The following is an 18,522-nucleotide window of genomic DNA, read 5'->3' as shown; positions in this document are numbered from 1 at the left end:
CACTTTTAGTCCAAATTTTGGGCTGAGCCAAGTTCTTCCAAGCTAGTGACCTGCTGCCCCAACTCTGCTTGCTGTTGCATTTATAGGTTTCCTTCTCTCCCTCTTCAACTTTAGGGTCTGGAGAGCCATCTCCCTCTCCCATAACTAACCAGGACATCCATCAGTGAACAACAAAATGTAGATCCCTCTTCCTGAGTGGTTGCTGTGATGAGTACAATTGTCATAGATAAACTATACAGAGAGGGTTTTCCACCTCAGTTTTTGAATGCGATATTTCATGGACTCAGCTGTACTTCAGTGGAAGTTTCCTTTCTCCTGCCCCTGCCCTGCTACATGTAGCAGTGGACCAGTTACACTGCAGCTGTAGGATGTGTATTTTCATTATTAGCAATTGTATTCACTCAGTCCATATAAAAGTATCAGCACAGCAACATGAATGATTTGTGTAATCATATATTTGGTGTTATTAGGACCTAATATGTTATGCCTGTAATTACATACTATGCTCCAAATAATAAGCTTGGAATTGCTGTGTAAATTTTGGGTAATTACAGAAAACTATGCTACAAACAGGTCCCCCTAGACCAAGTTCAGCATTCACAACCAGGAAATAACCATTATTAAAGGTTCTGCAATACACAAATCGATAGACTAAAATCCAGAAGCCTTCTGAGTATGTAGCAACAATGAAGGGGGACAAATAACCACTTCAGGAGAGCAAGAGAAGTGCCAGTCCAGGTAGTGCTATCCCGGGGGAATATTTCTTCTAACTGATTTCAGGAATACCCCAGCAAAAACCCAAGGAACCTCCAGTGGGTGCGATGTAAGCTGCAAGTAGCACAAACTCATTCAGATGCAACTGTTTCAAAGGATTTAGAAGCTATGCTCATCATTAAAAAAAGAAAGTTAAAGTGCTCTCATCTAAATTAAAAGTCTGCCAGAGGTCATTACATCTTAATGCATAGTCAGGCTTTTCTAAATCGGCTGGAAACATTGACATTGATTTAAATTTATCCTCTCCTTCCCAGATCCAAGAGCTTTTCCAGATTTCAATGTCTTTTTTTTTTTCTTTTGGTGAAGCTTATTCTTCCCCTCCTCACTGCAGTATCTGCGCATCTTCCATCTAAAATCAATAGCAATAGTAAGGTCCCCTGTGGGCTTCTTGCAGTTGTGAGCATTTCTCCCAAGGATGGGACGTGATGAGAAGAAATGAGATCAGCCATTTTTATGGCCCAGTGAACAGTTACGGGCTTTGAGGGCTTTCTCATGGTCATGAACCTCAGAACAACTTCTGATTGTTTTAATTTCACTGCAGCCTTCCAGCTTCGTCATCTGTGCTGCCAACTTCTATTAAGGTTCCATTAAAAGGCAATGAAACACAGGGCTTTTTACAATACCCTTGACAAAACAATTTCCCTTTCTGGATGCAGTAAAAATTTTCAGCCAAAAAGACAACTTTTTGGTTAAAAAACAAAAAAATAAAACAAGAAGAGAGAGAGAAAGAGAGACAATTTCAAGCAGATCAAAATATTTCATAAAATGTTGTCAGATTGTCTGAGCCAGAAAAAACAATCCTGAAAAGGCTAATTTTCAAAGCAAAACATTGATTTTTTTTCTCTCTGCCTATCGTAATTACATTTGTTTCCACTTGCTTATGAAAAGCCCTAGATATTAGACAATATTTCATTTTGTGTAGAGCTAAGTGTTTTGTTCAGATCAAAATGTTTTCCACAACACCTTGTCATTGATAGCTGCTCGGTAATTGAATTTTACTGTTATTAATTGTACCCTTTCCTTTAAGGATGCTACATCTCTTCACTTTAAGTGTAACTACACTTAGCAACAGAGAGAAGGACAAATGCTGCCCTCAGATATAACCGGGTGAATTCAAGAAAATCCTGATTGAAGCAAAAAGTGTTATAAAAGGTAAGGAGTATAAAATTTAACCCTAAGTCGCACATAGAATAAGCCTGCCCAAGACACTGTTTTAAAAGTTTTAACCCACAACACACCAATAACTTATAAATCTGTGTCCTTTCATATGAATGTTTAAACAACAAGTGTGATTCAGGGGCATCCATGCATGTGCTTGATCTTCCTGAAGTTCATGGGATTTGTCACAGTATTAAGCACAAGAAACCTGTTTGGTGTCCCAGTGGCACAGTGTCAGGGATGGGGTTTGTGCAACAAAAGATAATGTAGCTTCAAATATTTGTAGATATTAAAATCGAGTTCCTGTCACCATGAGCATGTTCCCTCTCATTTGACACCTGGCAAATCACAGAAAATCATGGAATCATTAAATCATTAAGGTTGAGAAAGACTTGCAAGATCACCAAGTCCAACTTTTGACCTAATAAGCCATTACTCGAAGTCTATTCACTTTTTGAACACTTCCAGGGATGGTGACTCCACCACTTTCCTGGGGAGCCCATTCCACTGCTTAACCACTCTTTCAGTGAAGAATTTTTCCCTAATATCCTAGCCCCCATCCCACATATGTAAGAGAATGTAAACCATGGGCTTAAGTACAGGGGTCTTTGCAGCAAAGCAGAAGATCCCATTGCTCCATCCCTTTCCATGATACACATTGTAATAGTATATAAATCATGAATTACACCATAAATCATTCCTGGGGTTGCTGTAGGGAGGAAAGCAAGGGAGTTGTTTTGGAAGAAGCCTGAGAGGGCTGAAAGTGAGACAAGTTGGCAAGATCCATGGACAGCCTTGAGCCAGCAGAAGAGAGAGAGACTGTGGGGTGAGCAGGGCCCCGAGCAGCCAAGGCTGACACAGGGAGAGCTGTGAAGATCTGTCACCTGTAGCACACTTGTTGGAGCCATGGGGCTGACAGAAAATACTGAGTGGGTGCTCCCTGAGAGAGCAGTGCCTCTTTGGTGAGCTAAATAGAGAGGATCCTGCACAAAAATAATGTATAATGGTCCTGAGTCAATCATAAAACATAGTTTTCTAAAAGCTAAATGAAGATTGGAGATAAAAATTGTCATTCTGGAATCTCCTAAATTCTCCATAATGGAGTTAATAGCCTCAGGGTGGTTTATAGACATGTTCTACCTCTGCACTCCAACACTGACCTGAGTTTTACAGACTGCACATTTGCAGCTCTACGGTTCAAACCTAAGTGCTATGACCTCACATAAAATAGTAATAATCAACTATCAATAAGACTTTGGGAGCTGGGGGAAAAACAAAGGGGAAAATGTTCATTCTTAATAAAAAACGGTGCTGATGGTCAGGAAATTGAACCTTCTGCTAGCATTAGTTACAGGAGCCAAAAACATTGCTGCTGAGTGTTTCTGGGGAGCATATGCTTTATATACTTGAAAGATACTCTTCTATATCAAGTCTTTAATTACAGAAACATGAAAAATAAAGGCAGAAATCATAAAGATTTCCTTTTCCTCTGGTAGCTAATCAGTCCAGGGTGTATTTACTTACGAGCAGAGAGCTGTCTTCATCCCAGCCTCTCTCCTCCCTGCATCCCCAGGATGCAGCCCAATGTGCAGTTAGCTGGTGTTTCCCTGATGAATCAAACCATTTGCTCCAGAAATACAAGATGCAGGGCCAATATTTTCAAAAGCTGCCTTTAAAACTCTGGCAGCGATTTAGTGTGGTCATGTTTCTGAGTGTGAAGTTCTTCATGTATGAATGCTTGCACTCAGGATTTATTTGCTTGGACTGCATTCACATCCATGCGGGCAGTGTGACCATGAACCTAAAGTTTTCCATGTGCTATCTACTAGATGAAGGAAAATGGGTTTAAAGGATTAGAAGCCAGGTAAGGACTGGAAATCTGGTGAGGATTTGCTGTTCCAGGGTGGTGTTTAGGCCTATAGGGCAGTCAGTGAGTTAGAGGAAAGAAGAAAAAAAATTACATTTATGTGAAGCAAACCCAGCAGTTTTGCTGCATTCAGTACTATCTTTCTTTCATTGCACTTCACTAAGTGGGGGAGACGTATCTTTATGTGAACATCTGGGAGCACAGCAGCTCAAAGCATGGTGCACAGATCCCAGAGGTGGCCTCAGACCTGGAAATGGTCTGGACACATCAGCATCATCCAGAATCAAGACTAATTAGTCCTTGTGGGAGCACATCAGCTCCGGTTCTGCAATGTTAACATGACATTAGACTGCAATCAGGACCTGACTGGGGACCTGCTGTTTGGGGGTACTAACCCTTGCTGACTTTACCTGGGGACCCCTTGCTCACCCCTGCCTCACACCTCATCTGTTATCCACTGTGCTTAGAAGGAAAGGGTCACAGCTGAGAAAGATGTTTGCAACGTGTACTTTTGAATGTTCAGTGATGTGCACTCTCAGATGCACGGGGCAGGACCACACCATATTGTGCAAACCAGAAAGATGTCACTTGCCCCAGCCCACATGCAAATATGCCCCAGCTCTGTATCACCCCCATTTTTTAGTTTCTCCTAGCTTTAAAGAAAAACTAAATTTAATACAGAAATAAAACCAGTAAGAGTCCTGCAGCTTTCATGGAGAATAGTGTGCTTGCTCAGGAAGCGTGAAATTAAAAGCTCTCGAGCGTGCATTTGCCCAGCTCCACATCACATGTACCTTGTCAGCTCCACAACAGGCCGGGAGCTCACTCACTAATTCACTCCATGGCCTCATCCTGCAAACATGCACCCCTGCAAGCGAGGCTTACTCATGGAAACACTATGCCTGCATTCCTGATAGCAAGCGGCTCGGGAGGAACCTGCTCCTTGGGCTGCCCTGGGGACATGGCTGGCACTGTCCAAGCTGTCAGCCTGGCACCACCGGGAGGGCTCCAGCAGCACAGCAAGCCACCAAGCCTGGCTAAGAAATCCCATATACTCTGAAGGACACCCTCTGGCCACGATCAGGACTCACTTGGATGTTTTCTGACAACACAGGACACCAAAATCTCTTCTTGAAATAAAACGCATTCGAGCAGGCTCCAAAGACATGCCCAGGGGTTTTACTAAAAGCAGCTTCTCTGCCCATCCATCCCTGTGTTGCTGGAGTTTGCTTTGTGGTGTGCTTCTCTTTTCCTTTGGAAAATTTGGGTGTTGGAACAGCCCCCTTCAACAGCCTTCTGGGTCCTCAGAGCTGGGCATTAGACACACAAAAGGCTTCTGACAGTTGACTCCTAAATTACTACAGCACCTCGGCGTGTTTTCAAGGCTGAGTGAAGGTCAGTCTCCTGCTCCTTGACTTCACGGGTCAGACTCCTGGGGAGAATCCCCCCTGGGTTTGAGGTTTGTCCCCCCCCTGGGTTTGAGGTTTGTTCCCCCCATGACAGAGACTGAGGTGCTCCCCAAGACCTCAGACATTCCCTGTACACTGTGATGTCTTCCCTGGTTTTTGGGGAGTGCCTGCTGTGACCCCCTCCCGCTCGGTTGGTAATGGTGCACCAACACACACGTAACACATTCCAGACTCCCTTGGTTTGACTGATGCATATTTTGACAGTTCAGAGAAAACATTTTGCAAGATGCACAGTCAAAGGCTTTTTCAAGCCGAGATGTTATGGAAAGCTGTGTGAGCTCTCCAAGGCACTATCTCTCCCTCTCTCTCTCTGCCAGCCGCTCTAATGAAAGCTCCCTGTGCAGGCCAGAAGATGCAGCAGGGAATAATACATTCCTTTAAATAGCATCCTAGCTGGCTTGAGGAGCCCGTGAACATTTTAACTCACTTATAATTTTCCTGTGGTTCAGCCCTCTCTCCCGCAGCAGTCTGCTCTGGGCACCGCAGCCAAGCGAAGACATGGGAAGCCCTGAAAATGGCATTAGCTAACAACCCGTGACCATTCTGGGAGCACTTGTGCTCATGGTCTTTCCCAAGCAATACGCACCCTGTATGTACTGCTCAGACCTTCATTGCCTGGAGGTAATTGGCACGTGAAGACACAGCGCTCAGATCAGCAGAGGAGACCTTGTTCTGCCCGTGACTGATCTCAAAGAGTTGATCGCTTCAATAACACGAGGTTCTGGCCAGAAAATGCTCCCCTAACACCTTCCATGTGACATTTTTCCAGAGGCAAAGCCAGCTAAAGAGGTCCGTGAATGTTCTCCTCCCTCAGACCTGTGCAACCATCTGTAAACAAGGTCAGTGAAAGAAAACTCCTGGCGCCAAAGTGGGGAAATAAATTAACTGAGATTTAAAATGTGCACAGACCCCATTTGCAGCACAACCCACAAGCAGTTGTTTTGGCACAGCAGTGGGACAGCAAACTCCCAAACAACAGAAGGAAAATGTTTGGGGCTAAGGAGCATTGGGAGTCCTCTTAAAGTACTTTGCTCAAGGACAACCTTGAATAGGGGACTGTCTCCTGGATGAGGAGAAGGAGAAGCATGAGGGCAACATCGAGAGGTTTAGAATTTCTATACAGAAAACTATTTAGAATAATTCTCAATCTCACGTCCTGTAGGAAATTTTGAATAAAATCTTGAGATTCAGTGGCAACACCACCCTAAATAAAAATAAAAAGAGTAAAACTTCTTTTGGGAAAGAAATATCAAAAGGATCATTTCCTCTGCTGAAAGCTGAAATTCTTCTACAAAAGAGTCATTTTGCCACTCCCCAGAAAACCAGAAAAAAACCCCAGCATTTTTCCATGGGTGATTTTAAATGGTTGCCTCATTGTCTTCAACTTCAGCGTTCCTTCTGCAAAGCCTCCCAGCCCTGCCCTGGCCTCCCTGTGCCCATTAGCTGCCTGCAGCCTCTCCAGGGTGGGACAGGTTTCTGTCTCATGCAGCTCACAGCACACCCAGTGTCAGTGTTTTAATCAGATTTCATTACTGAGGGCAATACCCTGATACAGCTGTAGCTTTGCGATGCTGAATGTCTCTGCTACCAGAGCATGTCAGGAGTGCTGGGCTTTCTCTCTGGTTTAATTTCTTTGCATCTCTGTGTGCTTCTTGCCTTGCTCTGCCACAGCCCCAAAATACATCTACTTCTGATCCCAAAGGTTTGATGTTATGGAAGTAATTGGTGGCACTGCAATAGTTTTTGACATTGTGAAGCAAATGGTGTCAAACAGCCTTAAGACGAGTGTCCCAGGTTTTACACAGGCATTTTAGGGACTATCCCTAATTTTTATCAGGTGTTTTCCTTTGTTTTGGAGGTCCACAAAGGATATTTTAAATCACCCATCTTGTCATTGGTTTCTTTGCAGATCTAAACAATTTGTGTTGCTTAGGTCTACCAGCAACCTGTTCAAGTTTATCATGGAATATTAGAAAAAAAAAGTTAATGGAAATGTCAGAAGAACCAGATCTTCTTTTAGCTGGGAAGATCTGGTTTCTCTATAAGCCTTTACCCTGATAAAGGAAGCGCTTTATATTTGTTTTACAATGAGAAACTTGGCCTCTTTCTCACTTATTTTGTGTTTGGGAACAGATTAATTTGCATTGAACCGAACCATGGTCAGGGTTCCTCAAACTTGAAACACAACTCTGTTTGCTGCAAATTCATCTCCATGCAGCATTTCCAGCACAAGCAGAGGGCATCAAAACAGTTTTTCATGGGAGCTGAACTGCTTTCACACCTCCAGCTGCAGCTGTGTGGGAAAGGACCATTCTGAAATATCGTGGCTCTTCCGGTAACAATGACTACAGGTGGCTTTTCCCCACTTCCCAGGCTACAGTTGCAGCAGCTGCAGCTTTTCAGGTTGTAAAACAGCCCTTTGCCAAGTTTGTAATGAGGGTGTGCACCATGCCCTGTCACCAGCCCAGAACAATGGGGGCAAGGGCACACTGACACTGGAAGTGGACCCATGTCCTACCCACACTGCCACCAAATCAGTGCCAGCAACAGGCACAGACCTGCTGCTGCAGGACTTGCCCTCAGTTGCAAATGTTTTCAACCTGACAGCTCACAAAAGAACAGATTTGGTGCCTGGTTTGATCTCCCCCAGCACCTGCTTCAAAACCTTAGTGTTCGTGGTACTCAAACACAGAGTTACTCTGCACCTGGACATTGGTGTGGCCATGCCACAGAATCCTATCATGGTTTGGGTTTGAAGGCACCTTAAAGACCATCCAGTTTCCCACTGTCCCTGCTATGGACAGGGACACCTTCCACTCGACCAGGTTGCTCAAACCTCATCCAACCTGACCTTGAACTCCCAGGAGTGCGGTATCCACAACTTCTCTGTGCAACCTGTCACAGTGCCTCACCAGCCTCACAGTAAAAATTTCTTTCTAATATCTAATCTAACTCTGCCCTCTGTCAGTTTGAAGCCATTTCCCCTTGTCCTGTCACTACATGCTCTTGTCAAAAGTCCCTCTCCAGCTCTCTTGAGGCCCTTTTAGGCACTGGAAGGTGCTAGAAGGTCTCCCCAGAGCCTTGTCATATCCACACTGAGCATCTATAACTCTCTTAGCCTGTCTCCAATAGCAGAGGTGCTCCAGCCCTCCAATCAGCTTTATGGCCTCCCCTGGACTCACTCCAACAGGCCCACATCCTTCTGATGCTGGGGGCGGCAGAGCTGGATGCAGTACTCCAGGTGGAGTCTCACAACAGCAGAGTGGAGGGGCAGCATCCCCTTCCTTGACTTGCTGATCACTCTTCTTGTGATGCAGCCCAGGACACGATTGGCTTCCTGGGCTGCAAGCGCACGTTGTCGAGCTTCTTCAAAGACCATGTTGAGCTTCTGATCCACCAAAGCCCCCAAGTCCTTCCCAGGGCTGCTCTCAGTCCAGTCTCCACCCAGCTTGTATTTGTGCTTTGGATTGCCCCAAGGCTGAGACCTGCAGAGGTCCCAGCCAGGGACCCCACTGGTGTTTTCCGACCCCCCAGCAGGGAAGATGCAGCCTGCAAGCATATCCATGGCTCAGCTGTGGGAGCCTGCAGACCAGAGAATTAAGTATTCAGCAACCACTAAACTCAAAAATAGACAGTAGGCGCCAAAATCCTCAGCTGTGGCTCCTTGGACTACACTGGATTTACGCTGATTTAAGACAGCTGAGGATCCGCGCCACCGGGCCAAGTCCTGCTGTCCTACCTCAAGCTGATGGCTAGTTGACGTGACTGATGACTAAGACTTCCATTTAGGCTAACTGGAAGCATGAGCAGGGCCCATGTAGTGCTACCATTGTTGACTCCAGCCTTTTGTCTCGGGCTGTAACCGATAGGCCTAATAACCGAAATCATACTGCATGCATTCATTCACCCTCTTCGCAAACAGCATGTTATTGAGCTCAGTGGTGAAAAGGCATGCACAAACACAATGGGGCTGGGATTAAGCCCAGCTGCATTACCAAAGTAAATACTTTTGCTGCTGACAGTTTGTCTGTGGGGATTTGGAGAAAAGTTTTGTGCATCTACTTAGGCAACATATGGTTTTATTTTTCCTGTTAACAAAAACAGTAGTGGTCAAAAGTCAACACCCTCTGATGACTGTTCGGTGGCCGATGTGGAATGGGCTTGGTGGTCTAAGTCCAGCTCCTTACATGTCCACATAAAAATCATCCTCTTCCTGCATTCCTCTCTCACTTGGCACTGTGGTTTACAGTCTACGCAAGGAAGCCAGGGGGGGTTCTGAGGTTAATCTCATCTGTCCTCCTTTCTGATTGAAAGCAATGGGTGACGTGGTTTGGGTTAAGATACTCTGTTAGCTTCTTTCATTCCCCTTGTGATGAAAACCCCTCCACAATCTGTTTCCTTGAAGCCTGAAAAGAGTCAGAATTAATCCGCATTAGCCGGCGGCCGGGGCATGTCAGCCAGTCAGACTTCTAAAGCAAACACACGGCCGACGAGGATGAACAGCATGCCAAGAGCACAAATGGTCTGAATTTAGCCCTTCATCTCCAAGCTGAACGCACACTGTTCTCCAAAGATCTCTGCAACACTCAATCAACAGCTGGTCACCTTCACATCTGAAACCAAGAAGAAAATCCACAAGGGCCTGGCTTTATATTTGGCGGTGACTTCAGTGGGGCGGTAAAGGGCAAAGAGCTGGCTGAGCTTCCACAAGTGCCCATATCACGTAGCTCCAGTGAAGTAACTGGCAGATACTGGCACTCAGCATCGTTGGGAAGGAAAAAAACCACCACCATCATTAAACCCTCCACAGGGATTCCCCCAAAAGATTTTAAAGCTTTTTGAGGTGCAAACAGGTCTTGTCTACACTGAGGTAATGAGAATTACAGCAACTAGAGTAAAACTGCTAACACTTAGCATCTGCAGGGTCAGAGGCAGCTCGAGAGCTGGAAGGGGTGTTAACTAGATCCACCACATGAAGTAATTGTTTTTAAGGGAGAGTATCCAAGCTGGAACACAGCAATGCAGAACATGCACACTTAGGACAGGTGTAATCCCAGGCACGGTGGGTGGTAAGCAAGGCTGGAAAATCACAATTAAGAAGCCAAAATGTGTTGCCTAATCCAGGCTTCCCCGCCAAGATGAAGGTGGGGTTTTTTTGAGGGGCAGATCCTGCAAAATGCCCAGCTAGTCCTGTAATATATTTTCCATCCTCAGATACTCCTGACATCTCTGGAAGATGAAGGTCCAAAGTATTTTGCAGAGGATGCTCAAACCTGCCCACGAACAGCCAGAAGTGGGCAGGCAGCCAGGGCTAGAGAAGCTAAGCCAGACAGAAAATGCTGCAGCTCGGGTTGACAGTCAAAGGTTGCTCACAAATGGGCCATCACAGTCCCATGGTCATACACCCACAGAGGAAGAGGGGAAAAGGCAGAAATTGTTTCTGTTCCTGTGAAAGACAATCAGTGAAAACAAAAGCTTATATTAACATTTTTCTGCAGAAGTTTGGGGTGTTTCATTCAAGAAGCAAAAACTGAAAAACGTTTGGTTTCTGGCAATCAAAACCTGGAAACATTTTGGCCAGAAACCAAAACAATTTGGGGTTTCTGGGTTTTGGTTTTGGTTTGGGTTTTTGCCAAACTCCTTAGTTTTCTTTTGCCAAAAAATGCACATTTTTCAAGCTTTTTCTTCCTCAATGAAAACCTTAAAATTGTTGTTGAAATTGGACATTTCCCACAGGTTTTTTGCTCTTTTTTAAAAGGTATTTTCAGCAAAAAAAGAATGTTTTGAATGAACAATTTCATCCAGCATCTCTGTAAGCAGATCCCTTGTGGGGGAGTATCACATCCTCACTTCTATCTCCTCTGCCCAGCTCACTTTTGTCACCCATGGGACTCATGGCTGTGACCATGGTCTGGTTTTTTAACACCACATGACCAGGCTTTACAGGGACAACCCTCCCAGGGACAGACAGCTCTGAGGTGGGAATGGCTTGAGCTTTTACTATGAGATACCAACTACCTCTCTGGAAATTAAACACTGTAGGAAAGGAAAATAAGTATCTGGAGCCTTGATTCAGCAGTATCGAGGCTTGTGCTTGTACTTGTACAAGTACTTGTACTTGGAATATATTTGGGTGTGTGGTTCTGGGAGATGAAGGTGCTGGTACCTGTCCTCCTAAGTGCCCAAATGTCATTTACCCACAGGTTTGTTAAAGCTGCTGGCCCTGGGTCTACCACAAGTTCCACAAAGTACATGGCTGATACAATCTGCATTAATATTCAGAGTTTGGCACAGGAAATGTAGACATGAAAGATGGACAGGAAAAATTAGATATTACAAACTCCTGACACAAATACAGTGCTAATGACTAAAAAGAAAATAAAAAACACGTATAGTTCGCTGCCCCAGGCACTGAACTCAGAGGTGGAGCTGAAGAGTGAACCCAGCTCAAAACTAGGTGTTGGCACCCTGTCTCCAGGGATAACTTTGATCTGACCCAACACTGAAACCAGAAACTGCACAGAAGTGAGAGAAATTTGGGCTGAGTCTGAGTGCCAGAGTTTAAGGCCGCTCTTTTGTGAAGCAGATCCAGACTACAATAAAAAATCTCAGCTTCCTAAAGTTCTGTGAATGGGAATTTGGACCAGGCTTTGAATGTCACTCTCTCAACCAATCTCCCATTAAATGGCCATTGAAAGCCCCATTCTTTGCCCCAGTTAAAACAAAAAGATCTTGGAGTCTTTATAATTAAGTAGAGCCATCTTATGGCTGCTTTTCCCCTGGAAATATCCTCTTTTTCTTGCTTTCAAGGTCTGTTTGGATGTGTTATGTGGTTGGGGCACTGAACCAGTTATTTGATGACCCTGCCAGAGCATGGGAGACCTATGAGGAAGACCAACACAGGGAAGGCAACTACACATGTCAGTGGAAAGTGGAAAAGTGTGCCAGGAGGAAGAGAGGAAGTGAAGAGTCTCAAATTTAGCCAAAAATGGGACTGATACACAGTAAAAATGCCAACTTGGAGGACTTTAAGCAGGATGCTTGGAGGGATCAACCAAGACAAGAACTGATGACAGGAAGAGATGGATTTGGGGTGGGTTGGAGAAGGGAAGGGATAAGGAAAGTGTGGGTGAGGAGGAGACAGGCCAGAACTGATTAGGAGGATGAAGGTACTGTTAGTATTTGGAGACAGATCAGGAATAAGGAGAAGGGTCTGAGAGGCTGGTGGGTTCTCATAGGCCGGGTGACAAGAAAGGAGTAATGAAGGATTATAAGGGGGCTGGGTGGTCATCGAGGAAGAGGAGCAGATGAGGTTTTTCTTTTCTTTTCTTTTTCCACATTTGGATAATAATGGCCCTCACACTATTTTAACTCTGATTTTTAGCAAAGTTTATTTAAGCTTTGACATAGTGCAATGTTGTCAGCTGAGCCCTGGTTAACAGTGCTGTCCCCTAAGCCCAAGGCAAGGGGAATAAATCAGTTTAAATCTCTGCAAAAGGTTTCCCAATTGCAACAGGGTGAAAGCACAGGCAGAGTAAATTACTGTGATTCAGCACAGTAATGTTCATGTTAATTCAGCATCTGAATCCTCCAAACACGGAAGAGACACTCTGTCATTGATATAAACCTGGAAACAAGCTAAAATAGCAGCACAGGCTGGTTTTAGAGGCACTTACACGGAGCAGTTAGCCTGGGCAGTGAGCTGGGACTGCTTGTGGTGAAAGCCTCACAAATGGAGAGGTGGGTGAAATGCCAGACAGCCCAGGGAGAGAAGAAAATATTTATATTGATTTATCCTGACATTTGAACTGTAATGTCCTTATAATAAACCATACCCCAGAAGTGGGTGTTACTCGGATTGTCCTGACACCCGAGAGCAAGAAAGCCAAGAAGGGGAAACTGAGGCAAGGGCAAAGATTTGACATCCAGCTGCATAAGCTCCCTTTGTGGTGCTTTATCAGGGCTATTTTCACCCATCATGTATTCACATAGTTAAGAGAATCTAGGAAGCTGCAATTCCTTTGCTTTCCAAAGCCGTTACTCAGGAAAAGACTAATTAAGTGGCTGTGTTATTACAGCAGGTCCTGGAGTCTCCGAACACAACCAGCGGCGATTAGGCAGGCGTCAGCTACTGGGCGGGATTTCCCACTGCCCAGCTGTGTAATTATCACGGCAGCTAAGCCAAAATCCTTTGACAAAGAAAACCAGCTGCAGCCTGCGGGGCTGGGAGATAGCACATGTCCAGCGGAGAAAGAAAAACCTCCTCTCCTCTGTGTTTTTCCAAACAGAAAGATCAATGAAGACAAGCACACCACATTCCTGCAGGGGAGCAGACGGCAATATCGATTTCTGGGGAGCACCTGGAATAAAGATCAGGGGTACAGTACAGCTCACTGTGGGGTTTTTTTATGGAGAACTGGATATTCACTTCCTCTCTTAGTTAGGGATGTGGAGGCAGCAGGTGAAGGTGCTAAGGAGGGAGGATCTGTTGCATTGCTTTGAAATATGGACCCCATGCTGCGGCATCATCCCTGCAGGGAGGGCCTGAGGGCTGTCTTCAGTATCCCCAGTAAAGGACTGAAGTGGACTTTGAGTGACGGAGAAGGTTTGGGTTTGTTTCTAGAAAAGATTTCTGTTCTCTGTGAGCTTGAGTAACCTCCTGCCTCGGTTTCCCCATCTCTAAAGTGATGGTATGTTCGTTAGGTACCTCATGGGCTACCTCAGCCACATCCCAAACAAACTGGGCAGAACCCAGCCCACCACCCAGGAGCTTTCTTCTCCCCTGAGAGTGTCACCAGATGCACTTTCAAGAGATGTCTTCCCTGTCTGTGGTCACAAGGCCTTTGCTGGCACGTGAAATGCCCATTAGCATTTCCAAAGCTGCTCTTCCCTCCCAGAACCCAGCCTGCCTGCCAGCAGGGATGGCTGATGCACAGGAGGGAGCAGAGAGCCAAACACAGGGGAGACAAACTGGGCTGCCAGCATTTGTGAGAGGAACTGGAGTTATTTGGAGGAGTGCATGCAGTTCCTTGCCATGGATCAGCAATGTGTCTGGTGGTGCAGCAGGACAAAAACAGGTTAGGAGAATGAGGAGAGATTGCAACTGGGGAACATACCACTGCCACCACTACCAGCTCAGGGTCATCCCCTCCTCACAAGCTACCTGCCAGGTCCATCTGACCTCTGTAGGAAGAGAGTCTGCCCCTGGTTGTTTCTGGTATGTTGGTGTCCCAGCACATCGTGCATGGTGTAGATCTGGTTGTGAGGAGCTTGGCATGAGCTGCACAATCAGCATGTGTCAATGGGCACAGGACACACCTGAACCTCCTGGCATGAAGGATGGTGTGAGACACAAGAAGGAAAAGAAGGAGAAGGACAAAAGCCAACATTTTCCAGAGTATCAGCATATTTCTTCCCATTTATATGTAGTAGCTCCCAGCCCAGTTCCAATTTCATATCATCATCAAAAGCTCTCTCTTTGCTCCCATCCAACTTTATTTGGAGTGATCCTCTCCCTTCCTTCAAACAGCCTGATGGGACCTTTTCAATAGGTCCCTCATAAACACTGTTTGCTTGGTGGAGCCTGCAGGCAGGGACAAGTCTCACCTGCTCTGCTGCATGAAGAACTCATGGCTTTCTTGAAGGTCCCAGCCTCGGCCTCTAACTACATCCTCAGTGACTCTGAGAATCTGCCAACCATTAGCAAATCCCTTCTCAGAGGGCTCTTCAACCCACAAATCCATTTGCACATAAATTGCCTGACACACAGCCTGGATGAGTAACGAAGAGTGTGACCTTCCGGGGATCAAGCATTGCTAATATCTCAACTATTTCAAATGTTTAATAACTGAATTTAATGCAGCGAGAACAATTTGATTGAATGCGCAATATCTGTAGCAGCTAATTAACCACAGTGGCCCAGAGAGGTCTTGGACTTCATACAACCTTTCAATATAATTACAAATTTTTAACAGCAAAATGAATTTAAATCCAGGCTGACACAGCAATCCATCTTCATCTCCAGATAAAAGGTAGCACACATGGTATTAACATTTAAACAAGAGCCATGGGCAGTGGAGAGAGACAAGGAGCATTAGCAGATGTGCCGAATTAATTACTAACAGCGCTGTGGGAGGGGTGGATGAGCGCATTGCATTGTACAGGTCACACAGCACTGCTGCTCATTTTGCTGGATTTCCCTGTAATCCATGGGTTTAGACTTCATATCAAAGGCAGGACCCTTTGGGTCTTCCTGTGTCTTCTCTGGAGGACCAAGTGTGTGGGTCCTGACTGATCCTCCTCCTGCATGTGCAACAGGGCTCACATCAGCAATCACAGGACATCACATCCCTAATTTTATTAGAGCTGTTTCCCAGCAAAGTGGGTCTGAACATGACAACCCCTCATGGGAATCCTCTACTCTCCTGTGTCCCATGCTTAGATCTTCTCCTGGAGATTTCCTCCACTCCTCTCTTCCCAGACAAGGGCTATGTGCTGTGACTTGCAGGGACATGAGGAGTTGGGTACAGAGCTTGCAGGGTCAAAGTTTGATCACTCTTGTTATAGATATGTGGAGATTAAACTGGACTTCAGTACACTAGGTGGGATTCATGGTCCCCTAACACAGCATTCCAAGTAGTCTGGGGGATCTGGGGGTGTCTGTTCCTCTCCACTGTCTGTAAGACATGTCAAACATGATTCAGGAAAGGAAAACATTTGGATCCATCCTGCAAGTGGAGCATCTCAGCACACAAAACTGTTGTGGGTGTTAATGGATGCAACAAGTGTGTTGTGGGGTCATTTCCTTGCAAAGCCCTGACATTCAGTAGTATCTGACCTTAAAACTCAACAACCACAAGGCACCTTCCCAGCCACCTCCCAGATAATAATAACTGGAGGGGAAGAACACATCTGGAGTTTTAGTTTGCTTTCTTGGTTTGAGACTTCTGCATTCAGAGAGCCTCCCCTAAAAGCCAGGAAGGCAAGCAGCAGGTATTTATGAAAGGTAAGATTTCTACTTTAACAAGCAACCACCTACCCTCAGCTTCTTGGACAAGGCATTTTAAGCCTTTCTAGAACCTGTACTACTGTAAAGCCAGCATAGGTAATTTCTGTGGAAGTGCTCCCCATTTATAACAGCAGCATTAGACTGACAGTAATGACCTTTCCCAAATCTTTGTTCGCGAAGACTGGCCATGGTAGACTGACAGTAAAACAGACAACAGCCTATGATGACATCCTATGATCATGGTATTGAGCGGCATTAGTTAATATAAAAAGTTCAGAATAAACAGATAAGACATGAAGAAACTATTTGTTCTTGCTTTTAGGAACCTTTCAGATTCCTGCTTAGCTTGTATCTGTCAAAGACATTTTTCCCATAAGAGCTCGTGAAGCATTACCATAAATCTGTTCCATGGAGAGTTTTAATTGCTGAGTTCAGAACTAGGCTGACTCTGCCAAATGTGATAGCATCAGCTGGTGGCGTCATTTGTCATTGTTACAGGCAAATAAACTGGTGAGTTAATCAAAGGGGATGAAAAATGAGGTGGTTTCGGTTTTTGGAATCCTGAATACAATTCCTTCTCCTTTTTTCTCACCAGTCTACACCAAAATGCCAACAGCACCAGCTGCCCAAAAGGCATTCATTCAAACATACATTGTAGACGACACATAGGCATATTCTCATCTGGTAAAGTCAAGGACAAAGAGAGGAGACATTGTTTAGTAGGAGACAAAGAGAAAAAATCATTCTCTGGAGAGTGCAGCTGAAGGAGATGAGCAGATAGGCAGCCACTGCTGCTCAAACAGCACCTCAGTCCAAGGCCCCTCTGTATCAAGGTCTCTGTGGAAGGTCAGAGTGGTGAAACATATTCTTTCAAGGACCCCTTGGACTACTGCATAGAACAAGTAGAGATCAAAATCTGAGAGAGTCTGTTTATGAATCCTGTTTGTCAACAATATGTTGTCTGGAAGCTCAGATCTGGGCTTTTGCTAATCCTGTCCTGATCCCAGCCATGAGGTGTTGTTTCACCCCACGATTGCTTGCAAATCTTTGCTTTTAATGTGCCAGTGCTGGTCTTCAGGAGACCAAAAGTAGATGAGAAGTAATGTATTTGGTCAAAAGATGTCCTGCTTATCTCCTTCTTCAATACCTTTGGTGGAAAGACAGGAGTTAGTCACCAGATGAAGACCTAGTGTATGTCATGTGGTACCTCAAACTGATAGAGCAGGCTCCCTAATCCTCAGGAGACTCAGTAAAAGGGTCCTCTTATCTCATACAGACTTCTGAATTCCCTGAGCCACTGTGAAGAAATGATGCAGCCAGCATCTCCAAGTCTATGGAGGTATACAGTCACTCACAAATGAATCTCCACGGTGATCATAGAATATCCTGAGTTGGAAGGAACCCACAAGGATCATCAAAGTCCAACTCCTGTCCCTGTAAATGTAAAGTAAATATATAAGCTGAAACATTTATGGTTGAAATGTCTTATGGTTGAAATGTGTTATGGTTGACCCCAGAACAAAACCCAGGTCCTTGGCCAACATCAGCAAGAGCATCTCTCCTCATTCTGAATATTTTGAAGGCATCTTCTCATACTTTCTTTTCCCCTTCAGGCCATCCCCCACTACCTCTCCCAGGAAACTTTATTTTTAATCCAGCCCCAATAGTCCTGAGCTTACATGTATTTACAGAGAAGTGGAAGACTAAGAGCAAAACAGGGTGTTCTGCACAGCTCTGTACTCATCTTCCACCCAACTGCCCTTACCCCAGCCACAAAAGCCCAAAATCTTGCACATATAATAGTTCTTATTCTTCCTACCTTTTTCTTAATTTTCCCTCTCTTTAACAAGAAAATCACACTTTACTTTCATCATCCCTTGACACGAAGTTTGTTTAGGCAGGATCAGAACAGATGGAGGGGAAGGACCAGATACTTCTCCACAGCCAGCTATGGCTTCTTCAAACTTCATATATTTTTTGTATCTTCATATCCAGAGATGAACAGGTTTCGTCTTGCCTAGTTGCTAGTCTCCTGACTGGGGAGGTCAGATGGGCCAAGGTGAGCCACTCAGCTTTGCACTTCGAGATGCTGGAAGAGAAAAGGTGTTTTCTTCCTCAATATGTGTGGAATAGCTTCCTCAATAGGTGTGGAATAGGTGGAGAGAACAGTGACATTCCCTTTGCTCAGAGCTTACACAGTTTTAGGACTTTTAAGCTTTCCCCAGAAAAGTAAGGGGAGACTTACT

Source organism: Corapipo altera, unplaced genomic scaffold, assembly GCF_003945725.1.
Source record: "Corapipo altera isolate COAL_440 unplaced genomic scaffold, ASM394572v1 95, whole genome shotgun sequence".
Lineage (NCBI taxonomy): Eukaryota > Metazoa > Chordata > Aves > Passeriformes > Pipridae > Corapipo > Corapipo altera.
Note: the sequence above shows the minus strand (reverse complement) of the source record.